This window comes from Vigna umbellata, chromosome 7, assembly GCF_029865625.1.
Source record: "Vigna umbellata cultivar VRB3 chromosome 7, Vumbellata_1.0, whole genome shotgun sequence".
In the NCBI taxonomy this organism is placed as follows: Eukaryota; Viridiplantae; Streptophyta; class Magnoliopsida; order Fabales; family Fabaceae; genus Vigna; species Vigna umbellata.
Window position 1 is genome coordinate 43,556,641 of NC_142171.1, and position 10,123 is coordinate 43,566,763.

The window sequence follows — 10,123 nt, forward strand, 5'->3', positions numbered from 1 at the left end:
GGTTTGAATTGAAATTTTGGTTTTGAACCTTATACAACAGGCCACACCACATGGCGTGGAAAAGGCAAACTATTAGGATGTGTCTTTCATTTTAAGGGAAAGGCAGAAAAATGTCTTGTTTCATAGTCAATTACCGTCAGTCTTTCTGTCGGCCAGTTTCTATATTCATACGTCCAAGTCTGAAATTCTTCACATTATTTACACATGGATTCAAATCACTTCTTTCATTAAACTTGTTTTTCATTTTCCTTTTTTTTCTTTTCTAACTAAAAAACAAAAAATCATTGAAGAGAGGATAACTTTCCCTTTCTGAATTAATAATTGTTAGTTTTTATGAGATGCTATTTTTTAATTTAAGAGACAGCAAATAGACAGAGATGATTCGAGTCACATACACATACCTCTTCTGTCTATGCTCTTAGCTATTTTTAAGATAAAGATGTTCTGGTGGGCGTTGACATATACAATGTATGCATACAGCTGTTCAAGTTGAGGAATAATTAATCAATCCAATGCCCATAAAAACGAAAAAAGAAAAAAAAAACTTGATCAATAATTTCTCTCTCTCTCTCTCACTATAGTAAGATAAGAGAATGAAGAGATCTTCTTGGTTTTGTTCTGGGACAATTATTTTTGTTTTCTTTTTAAGGTAAGTAGTGGATCCCATATACCCTGACCAGATTGTATTCATCATACTTTTGGAATGCGAAGCACTCATGATTTCATTTACAATTATTTTTTTTTTTTCTCTTTGGGATAATTGTCCAAGTTACCTTCACCCAACACCCCTACCCACAAGTTTTTCTCCCGTAAGGAAGACCATAAAATATCTAGGACAAAGCAAAATCGTAACCATAATGTTTGGTCGTACCAACACTTATGCATGTTTTCAAAATCCAAAATCCAAAACCAGAAGTATCAGTACAACACAAACTTAATCTTTTGTTTAGACGAGAGAAGTGTCTACAAGATGCTAGCTAGGAAGATCTTCAAGCAAAATATACCTACGTAAATTATTAGATATATGCAGTGACTGAAACACTACAACATGGGAAGTGTTGCACATAACTTTCAACCATCATTATTAGATGGTGACATATATGAAGGGAGAGTCTAGAACAGCATAGGGGATATTTAATACTGGGCGAAAGTGACAAAAAAACTATGATCAGCATATATTATATGTAGATATAAAGTGATTTAAGTGAATAGATGAGTTAACTTATTCGTTGTGATGTTGTTGGTAGTATGCAACAGTTTTAAAAGATAGAGTGACAGTGAATGGTAATTATGGAGGGTAGAGAAGGAAGATGCAGGAACATAGGTAGAAGGCGTGAGGAATAAGGTTGTGATTTTATGTTACCCCAAATCCAAGTGTTTGTCCCCACGCCGTGACTTGGGCCCACATTAAGCCAGAACATCTCATGTGCTTTCTTACTTATCTTACTCCAACACGTGAAGCTGTCCACGCTGGATTCGGGAATGCATGTATACCCTTACGTTCTTATTTTCTTTTGCATGATATGAATTTACATTTCATACATATTATATAAACGTAAAATAATTATAAAAAAATTAACTTTTATATTTTTAAGTAAAAAATAAAAATAATAGTGTAAAATGAATGAAAAACATTAAAATAACATGATAAATGTCATAGTTACCTCTATGACTGATTGGATTCTGAATTTTGTTTGCAGAATGGTAAGTTCATTCGCAAAGGGAGTGATTATCTTTGTCTAGTTGTGGTCTTAGAATTAAGGAAAATGACACTTGAACAACTATTTTTGACAACATTTAGACACGCGCACACGTGTCTAAATTTGAGTGGTCCATTTTCATTTAATTTTTCCAACTGGACCACTCAAATTTAAACACGTGTGTACGTGTCTAAATATTGTCAAAAATGATTGTTCAAGTATCATTTTACTAGAATTAAATATTACAGAAAAAAACGTGATATTTATATTTTCTTCACCAGAACTATCATAAAAAATGTCTTTATTCGGAGAATATGACAAGACTCTCACGTGATGCTCTCCATCCAGCTTATCAGTTTTATCAGTTTTCCCAGACGGCTAAGGATTTTTTTTAGGCGTAAGGCAATATTAAAATCAGTAATGGTAGGATGACTCATGCCTTTATATTCATTTGATACATGAATAAAATGATAATAAAAAAGTAAATATTTTTAATTTTTTTTAAAAAGGAATAAGAAAAAGTAAAAAAAAATAATATCAAATAAATACAAAAAGTTTATGTGTATCAAAAAAATATTTTTCTATTAAAGGTATTTTTTTCTCTTACTCAAAAATAATTTATTTAAATTTTTATAGTTATATTTTTTTAGATTTTAATTCTGATGTAAATTTAAGTCTAAAATTGTTAGAATTACTTTTATTTAACATTTTTTAAATACTTAGTTCATGTCCTTTAATCTTTATTAATATAGAATTGATTTTAAAAGTAAATTTTTATTAATTTTATATATAAGAATTCATTTTAACTTCAATAGTTAATATGATTCTATAAATTGTATTTATATTTTTAAAATAAGCTGTATTTTTATTTTTTATATATATAATTGAGAATGTCAATTAATTAATTTATCATTTTTAAGTCCTGTAATTTTTTTAAGATAGAAAATAAATCTAATATATCAGTATTTAAGGAATTATCCGTTTTCAAGATTTTTTAATATTTAGGCTTTTCTTTCAAAATTGTATTATATAATAACTTTATTATTTAATATTAATTAATAAATAATATTGTTTCGGTTATGTAGAGTCGAGGAACCGTCGTCCTGCCCTATCTTGCTCCGTATCATGATCGATTACGCCTCTCTACAGGTAATTTCTAAATTGATCGGTGTTTGATCTTTAGAAGAAACTCTAACCCTCAAGTTAGATATGTTTCTCCATAAAGTCTTAAAGAATTGAATTATATTAAAAGTCTTTGACATCAAACTTGTATTTATAGGGTTTATGGTAATCAAACATATTAATTGACCGTTAATGTATCTATTAACCGTCCATTAATGACCGTTACGCAATTAATTATCCTTTAACTACTTTCAACGTTGTCTGCCCCATCGGTCGTATTCTATTAGTTGACAGTTTGTCTTACTGTGTACCACCCGACTCACCATATAGTACAAATATCTTTATATATTTTAAATTATTAAAATTTATTCTGAAGTGCGATAAGTAATTGTTTCATAATGTATAAAAAAGTAATCAATATGAAATTTTGGAAGAGATTTTACAATGTCAAATTCAATACTTTCACCAAATTGTGTGTTTTATATAATTAATGAGTTTTTCAAAGAAGCTTAGGTTTTATATTCATTTCAAAACCAATTTTTTTTAGAAAAGTCAATGAAGTGTCAAACCCAATTTTCCTATACCTTTCAACAAAAATTGAAAAATAAAACTTCTTTTTAATTGTTCAATAGTCTAATTAGAGAAGACAATAGGCGGATGTGAGTTTAATTATCACATTATATTCTCAAAATAAACATTCATCTTTACTCATTCATTTGATCTCATATTCATTTGAATAGAAAATTACTTTACTCATTCATCATTCTATTATTCTAAATATAATTAAATATTTTAATAAACAATAAAAATCTCAACTTAAAAATATGATATTATTAAATATTTAATGTTAGAAAAACAACATATTTTCTTTTTTCGAAAATCAAATGATTATAATTATATAAATATTAAATAAGAGTAAAAAATAATAATTTTCCATACCAAAATTAGATATTACTTAGACTTGTACTCAATCAGATCATTTTTAGTTAAAATCAAAATGAACTTCTGGTCCCTAAATCTAATTAATGCACACATCTACATTAGTTAATTGTAACTTTCAACTAAAAAGGCTAGTTGCAAATAATATATCGTACCAAACAATCACTTTAGACAAATTAGAGGTGTCATTTGAGCCCCTAGCCCATGGGTTGACCCTAATCCCTTCTAAAATCAAGTCCCAATTTTCTAGCCCCCTTAATAGGGGGCTTTTTAAAAGCCCCAACCCCTAAAGCCCCACATAAAGTGGGTTGGGGTAGGGTTAGGATGGGGCTAGCCCCCAAACTAAATTAATTCACTTTTAATGCTCTTTTAGTTATTTCTTTTATTTACTTTACAATTTTAATAATTTTCAAAATTTACATGATATTTAATACATTTTTAATTAAATATAAATGTATAAATATTGATTTTATAAAAATTTATTTAAAATAATTTTTTAATTATAAGTATATTTTAAATATATAATTTTATTATTTTGGAAAGTTAAAAGAGAAAATTTTTATTATTGTTTTTATTTAAAAGAAAATGAAAAAAATTTCAAAAAATAAATTATAAAAGTAACACAGTTGAAAATTCGATTTTTCAATAATCAAATTCTGATATCTATATAAATATTTGAAATATTAATTATGGATAGATTTTAAATTCAAATCTATTGATTGGATAAATTTTAATATCGGTGTAAAATTTTTATTTTTATAGTTTGTCATATAAAATTCTTTTGTTGAATGTTTTGTATAGATATATATACATTAAAAAATTAAACCACAAACTTTATAAAATTTAAAATTAATTTCACGTAATAAAATGACTAACTTTTTAGTGAAAATCCTTGTTAGACAAAATTCTTATAAATATGATATATGTTAGTATACAAGATCTAGATGTAATCCTAGTGGTTATAAAATCATATTTTTTTTCTAACCTTTTAAATTAAATTAATATTTTAAAATCATACTTATCTTTATCCAACAAAGATGTTTTTATTGAATTATTTATCATAATTGAGCCGATTGTAATAAAAAATAATTAAATAATAGATACAATATTTTTAAATAAATATAATGTTATAATTTATAATACTAAAATTAAAATTATTATTGTATTTAATTATTAACATATAAAATAAATAAAAATTATAATAATTATAATAATAAATAAGTTACATCAATGTCTCTTAATAAGAAACTAATAAAAAAGACAAATGAATATACTATAAAATATATGAAAAAGACATAAAAATATATAAATTGATGTAAATGACTAAATAATACGTTTCATAAATTTTTTTTAAAAGAATTATATAACTTTGTAAATAATAAATATTAATTTTATTAAATTTGGAAAATTAAAAAAGTTAAAAAGTTATTAAGTCAAAATTTTAACATGTTCACACCAATTAAAAATAATGTAATTTTGATCATAAATCTTAATTGAATGATATTGATTTAAACTAGTGACAAAATAGATTACCATCTATAAATAAATTAGTTAGTCCATCAAAATTTTACATATTAAATTAAATTTTTTAACTTTTAAACCTATTTTATGTGGATATCTCTGAACCGTCAAATTTACAAACCAAAATTAAGAAACCAAAATTAAGATGAAAAAATTATCAAAACAAAATTTGGAAATTAAGGAATAATTGTATAAAAGCATTATTATTAAACTAATTAATATAGAAACGGTTATGAAGTAGAAAATTAATTTTATTGGTAAAAAAATATAATTATACATGAATCAATTATGGTTATAAGTTATTACTAACAAAGATAAAATGAAAGCTGGATAAAAAATACATATGATTTGTGATTAATTGTATGATGATATTATGTTTCTAGACGTTAAATTTTGTAAAAAAGAAAGCCCATGGGCTGGCCCTGGCCTATAGGGCTTTAGGGGTTTTTAGCCTTGTGGGCTTTTTTAATAAAGAGTTTTTTTTGGCCCTGTGGGCTTTTTTGGCCCCAACCCACATGGGCTAGGGCCAAATCTTATTAAAGGGGCTCATTTGACAGCTCTAAGACAAATATTCAAATATTAATATCCAGATGTTTTGTCTTGCACACCCATGTTTCCTTTCATATTAACGACCTTATCATATTCTTATTAATATTAAGCACAACAAGTTTTAATAATAACATCAAGAAGACTTCTTTTTCCAGTTGTTTAATTTCTTTCTTAAATTCTAAAAGATTACCATTAAATTTTACGGAGTTAATGAAATATTACTTAGAAAAAACTGACAAATTACTATAATTTTAGTCATTAATGTTTAGTGACCAAATTAATCGTAGAAACAAGTGGTGAAAATCTCAGACGAATTTAGAGACAAAAATTAGTGGGCAATTTGATGGCGAGATGAGTAACTAGTTGAGTACAATAGCGACTAAATAAGACCAATTTAGTAAACATAATTACTGACATAAATAGTCAACATTTTTTTTATTAATTTAGTGATGAAATTAAGTCATTCACTATATTAATAACGTTTAGTGATTGATTATAGATAAAAAAATTAGTGATCAAATTTACGGCGGAATAAGCAACCAGTTTTCTTGAAAAAATTGGTGACTAAAATTAATTATTATTTAAGTGATGATAAAATTAATCAGTTTTTACATTCTTATCATGTTACATTGTATGTTCTATATAAAAGTGGATAGCATACACACATTTACTACTTATGATTGAATAAAATAAATTTAAAAAATATTAATAGTATAAATAGATAGTAATTTATTATTTAATATTTATTTGAAAGATTAATTAAAAGAAAGTAATGCGATAAAAAGAATGTTATAGTATTTGATATTGAAATCATAATAAATAAAATTCATAAATAGTATTGTAGAGAATTTTATATGTTATTTGATCACTAGTTTCATGACAGTATATTTTATTTTTTCTGTGATTAGAAAAAGCTGAAGATTTAAGTTATTGAGAAAGAATAAAGTGAAAATAAAGTACATGATTGACTGATATTACAGATGCAGGCATGAGGCACTAAAATTACGGTTGCTTTTTACAGGGCACCAATGTTCTTGAGACCAAGAACAACCCCAATCCCAATGATGTGGCAAATAGATCCGCAGGCCAAGGTGTCAGCAAAGCAAGGGTGAACCCAGCAATCTCACCAGTCTCACCAGTCTCAGCAGGAGCAAACAGCATCAGGCTTATGCAATCCGCCATTCACAAGATAATATTGTTTGTATAAACAATATCTTCTTATGTACCTACCCACTAAAAATTCAATCTACTGTCTATTATGCTTTGTGAAGTACCCAGATGAAACAACAAAGGGACGAACGAGGACACTCAGAAATTACTCAAACTCATATGATCCTACCAGATCAGTGGATGAACCAGTGTAGTCACATCTAGCTCCCAAGGCACCCATCCCCTTGCGCCTCGTGGTTAGGACATCAACCTCAACAAAAACAGACCCAGTTATGACAGTCACTTATCAGATGCAAGTAATCCATCAGAAATGATCAAAGCAAAAAGATCATGTTCCAACTGGGTCTAATATATATATATATATATATATATATAATAAATAGGACATGGTAAATGTGTAGATAAAAAACGGTAAGCTTTGCACAGGGGCAGCTGTAATGGGAAAATAAACCAAGAATTATAACAACTTAACAAAAGAGTAATAATGCACCAAAAATTTAATCTCCTTTCTTGTGAAAATATGTTAGAAGCACTAAACAAATAGAAAAAAAAAAAACGAATCTAAAACATGAAAACACATTAACAATTTTTAATTGAAAAACCCCTTAATGGAAAAAGAGTCTCCAATAAAAATCTCAAATAGTGTTTTCAATTAGTCAAACTAACTAAGCATAAATATTTACAATTGAGAACAAAGAAGATGAAAATTCTCCAAGATAGAGTTGTATGCAATACTGTTTTCTCCCAACCTAGACCTCTAATTGACGATCTGAACGGTTAAAATGAAGAATCATACGTCTATAACCCACTATCCAAAAATCAACTTAATCCAACAGTGAACGACTTCACAACAATGAAAACACCAATTAAGACTTTTTGTTATGCAGGAAAGACTTTTTCTCATCATTTCTCTTTCACTTGGTTTTTCTCTCTCTTCAAATGACTTTACTTACTAATTTGACCACTCTCCACTAAAATAAAGTAAGACACAATGGTCTATATCATTTGGACTTATTTTCTTCGTAAGAAGGGAGCCCCAATAACCCACAAATTTCTCCCTCACATCTGCCAATCGGCGATCTCACAACAAGCTTCAAACTTTCCTCTTTGCAATGTCTTGGTCATCATATGAGCACCATTATCATCTGTATGAAATTTAGTTAATTCCAATAGCTTAGCATCCAAAACATCATGTATCCAATGATACCTCACATCAATATATTTGGGATTTAGAATGAACAGTTGAATTCTTACGAAGATGGATAACACTTTGACTAGTACAGTACAATATAACGAGTATTTTCCTTGCACAAAACCAAGTTCCTACAAGAATTTCTTCATCCATAAAAACTTCTTACAAGTTTCGGTAAGTGCAATGAATTTTGCCTCAGTAGTAAACAACACTACATACTTTTACAACTTTGATTGTCAAGCCACAACTTCATCTACAAACTGAACCAAATAGCCTAAAGTGGACTTTCTGGAATCAATGTCTCCAGCCATATTTAAATAAAATAACCCACTAAAGTAGGCTTATCACTTTGAAAACAAAGACTCAAATCACTAGTACCACAAAGATACCTCAAAATTCATTTCACAATATTTCAATGTTCTCTACATGGATCTGACAGAAATCTACTAATTGTACCAACAATATATGAAATATCTCACCTTACACGTACCATTGCATACATCAAACTACCCGCTACATAAACATAAAGAAGTTTCTTTGTATTTATCCAATAAATAAAAAACTCTTATATAAATTTAAGTTAAGTATTTTTTTTTACTTTGTCTATTCAATCTTCCACCTCGATAAATTTATACATTATATTATTACATTTAAAATTAAATTACATGTTATAAGACTAATGGTAGAATATATAAGATAAAAAGTATAAAAAATGAAAGTAAACAAAATGACCAAATAATTTATTTAAAAATTTTAAAATTAATTAAAAATTCATATATTTGAAATTCATCATTAAAATTTAAACTATTTCGTATGTGATATGTAACATCCCAAAAATACAGTCTAAAACTATATAATAGAATAATCACATTTAGTAAGATTACAGCTCATTCATACAATAAAAGAGCACGTACGACTATGGCCGAACGGCCTTACAGAAAGACTCTAAAATTAAAACCGAACGCTAAAAGAAAGTCTGACCGAACGGGTTACAAAAAGCCTATACCGAACAGTCAAAACAAAAACGAAAGAGAAAAAATAAGCGAACGGTCACCTTACTATCAGACCACTATTGACCGAACGATTCTACGGCTCGGTCTTAACTTCTAACTCGGATAAGATTCTTCCTCCAGCGCTTCTTCTAATGCTTCCTTCAGCAACTCTTCTGGTTCTGCTCCCACCCACAGGGTGATCATCGCAAAGACAAAGACGAACGAACGGGAATACATGACAAGACAGGAAATAGGGTAAGCTTATGTAATTTAATTCATGCATAACCATACATTTCAAATAATCCAACTCCAAATAAATTCCAACGTACGTATCATACAAAGCCTATCACTAGACTGACCGTCCGGACTGTATGACATCTGTGTAGCTACGATATTCGTGCACCCGGGTGATGTAGTAATTGGAATACTCTCATCAGCTGCCACCCGAGGTTAGTCCTATCTGTCCAAAATACCCTTAAGGACTAGGACCTCCTGCCGTTCCCACACATGACCTACCCTCCTCTACGTGAGGACGAGTACTCACGGAACATCATGATGAATCGACAGTTTAGCATTACCACAGTCATATTTTACCAATTCAATATTCATACATGAGTCGTTCCTCCCCGGAACGCTCGTTCATAATTCCAACACATTTTATTCATATCATATTCTCTTCATCGTTCATTATCAATCATCTCAGTTTCATCTTTCATTATTCCTCATCTCAATTTCACCTTTCATTATTAATCATGTCAATTTCCTCCTTGTTCAAAGATTTATAGACACCAGATACCGAACGTTCAATCCTCTCTCAGAACGAGGACAAACACTTAGAACGAGACAGAGAGGTCTCCAGTTCCAGAATAGAATAAGACCGAGAGGGTTACTATCGGATTACGAAAGAAACCGAGGTCAACTGCATATCGCAAGAATGA

General features: G+C 28.6%; 1 pseudogene; it reads right to left on the minus strand.

Moving 5' to 3' along the window:
• Positions 1–6,699: 6,699 nt before the first annotated feature.
• LOC148196106 (uncharacterized) lies at positions 6,700–9,389 on the minus strand (annotated as a pseudogene).
• Between the last annotated feature and the right edge of the window lie 734 nt (positions 9,390–10,123).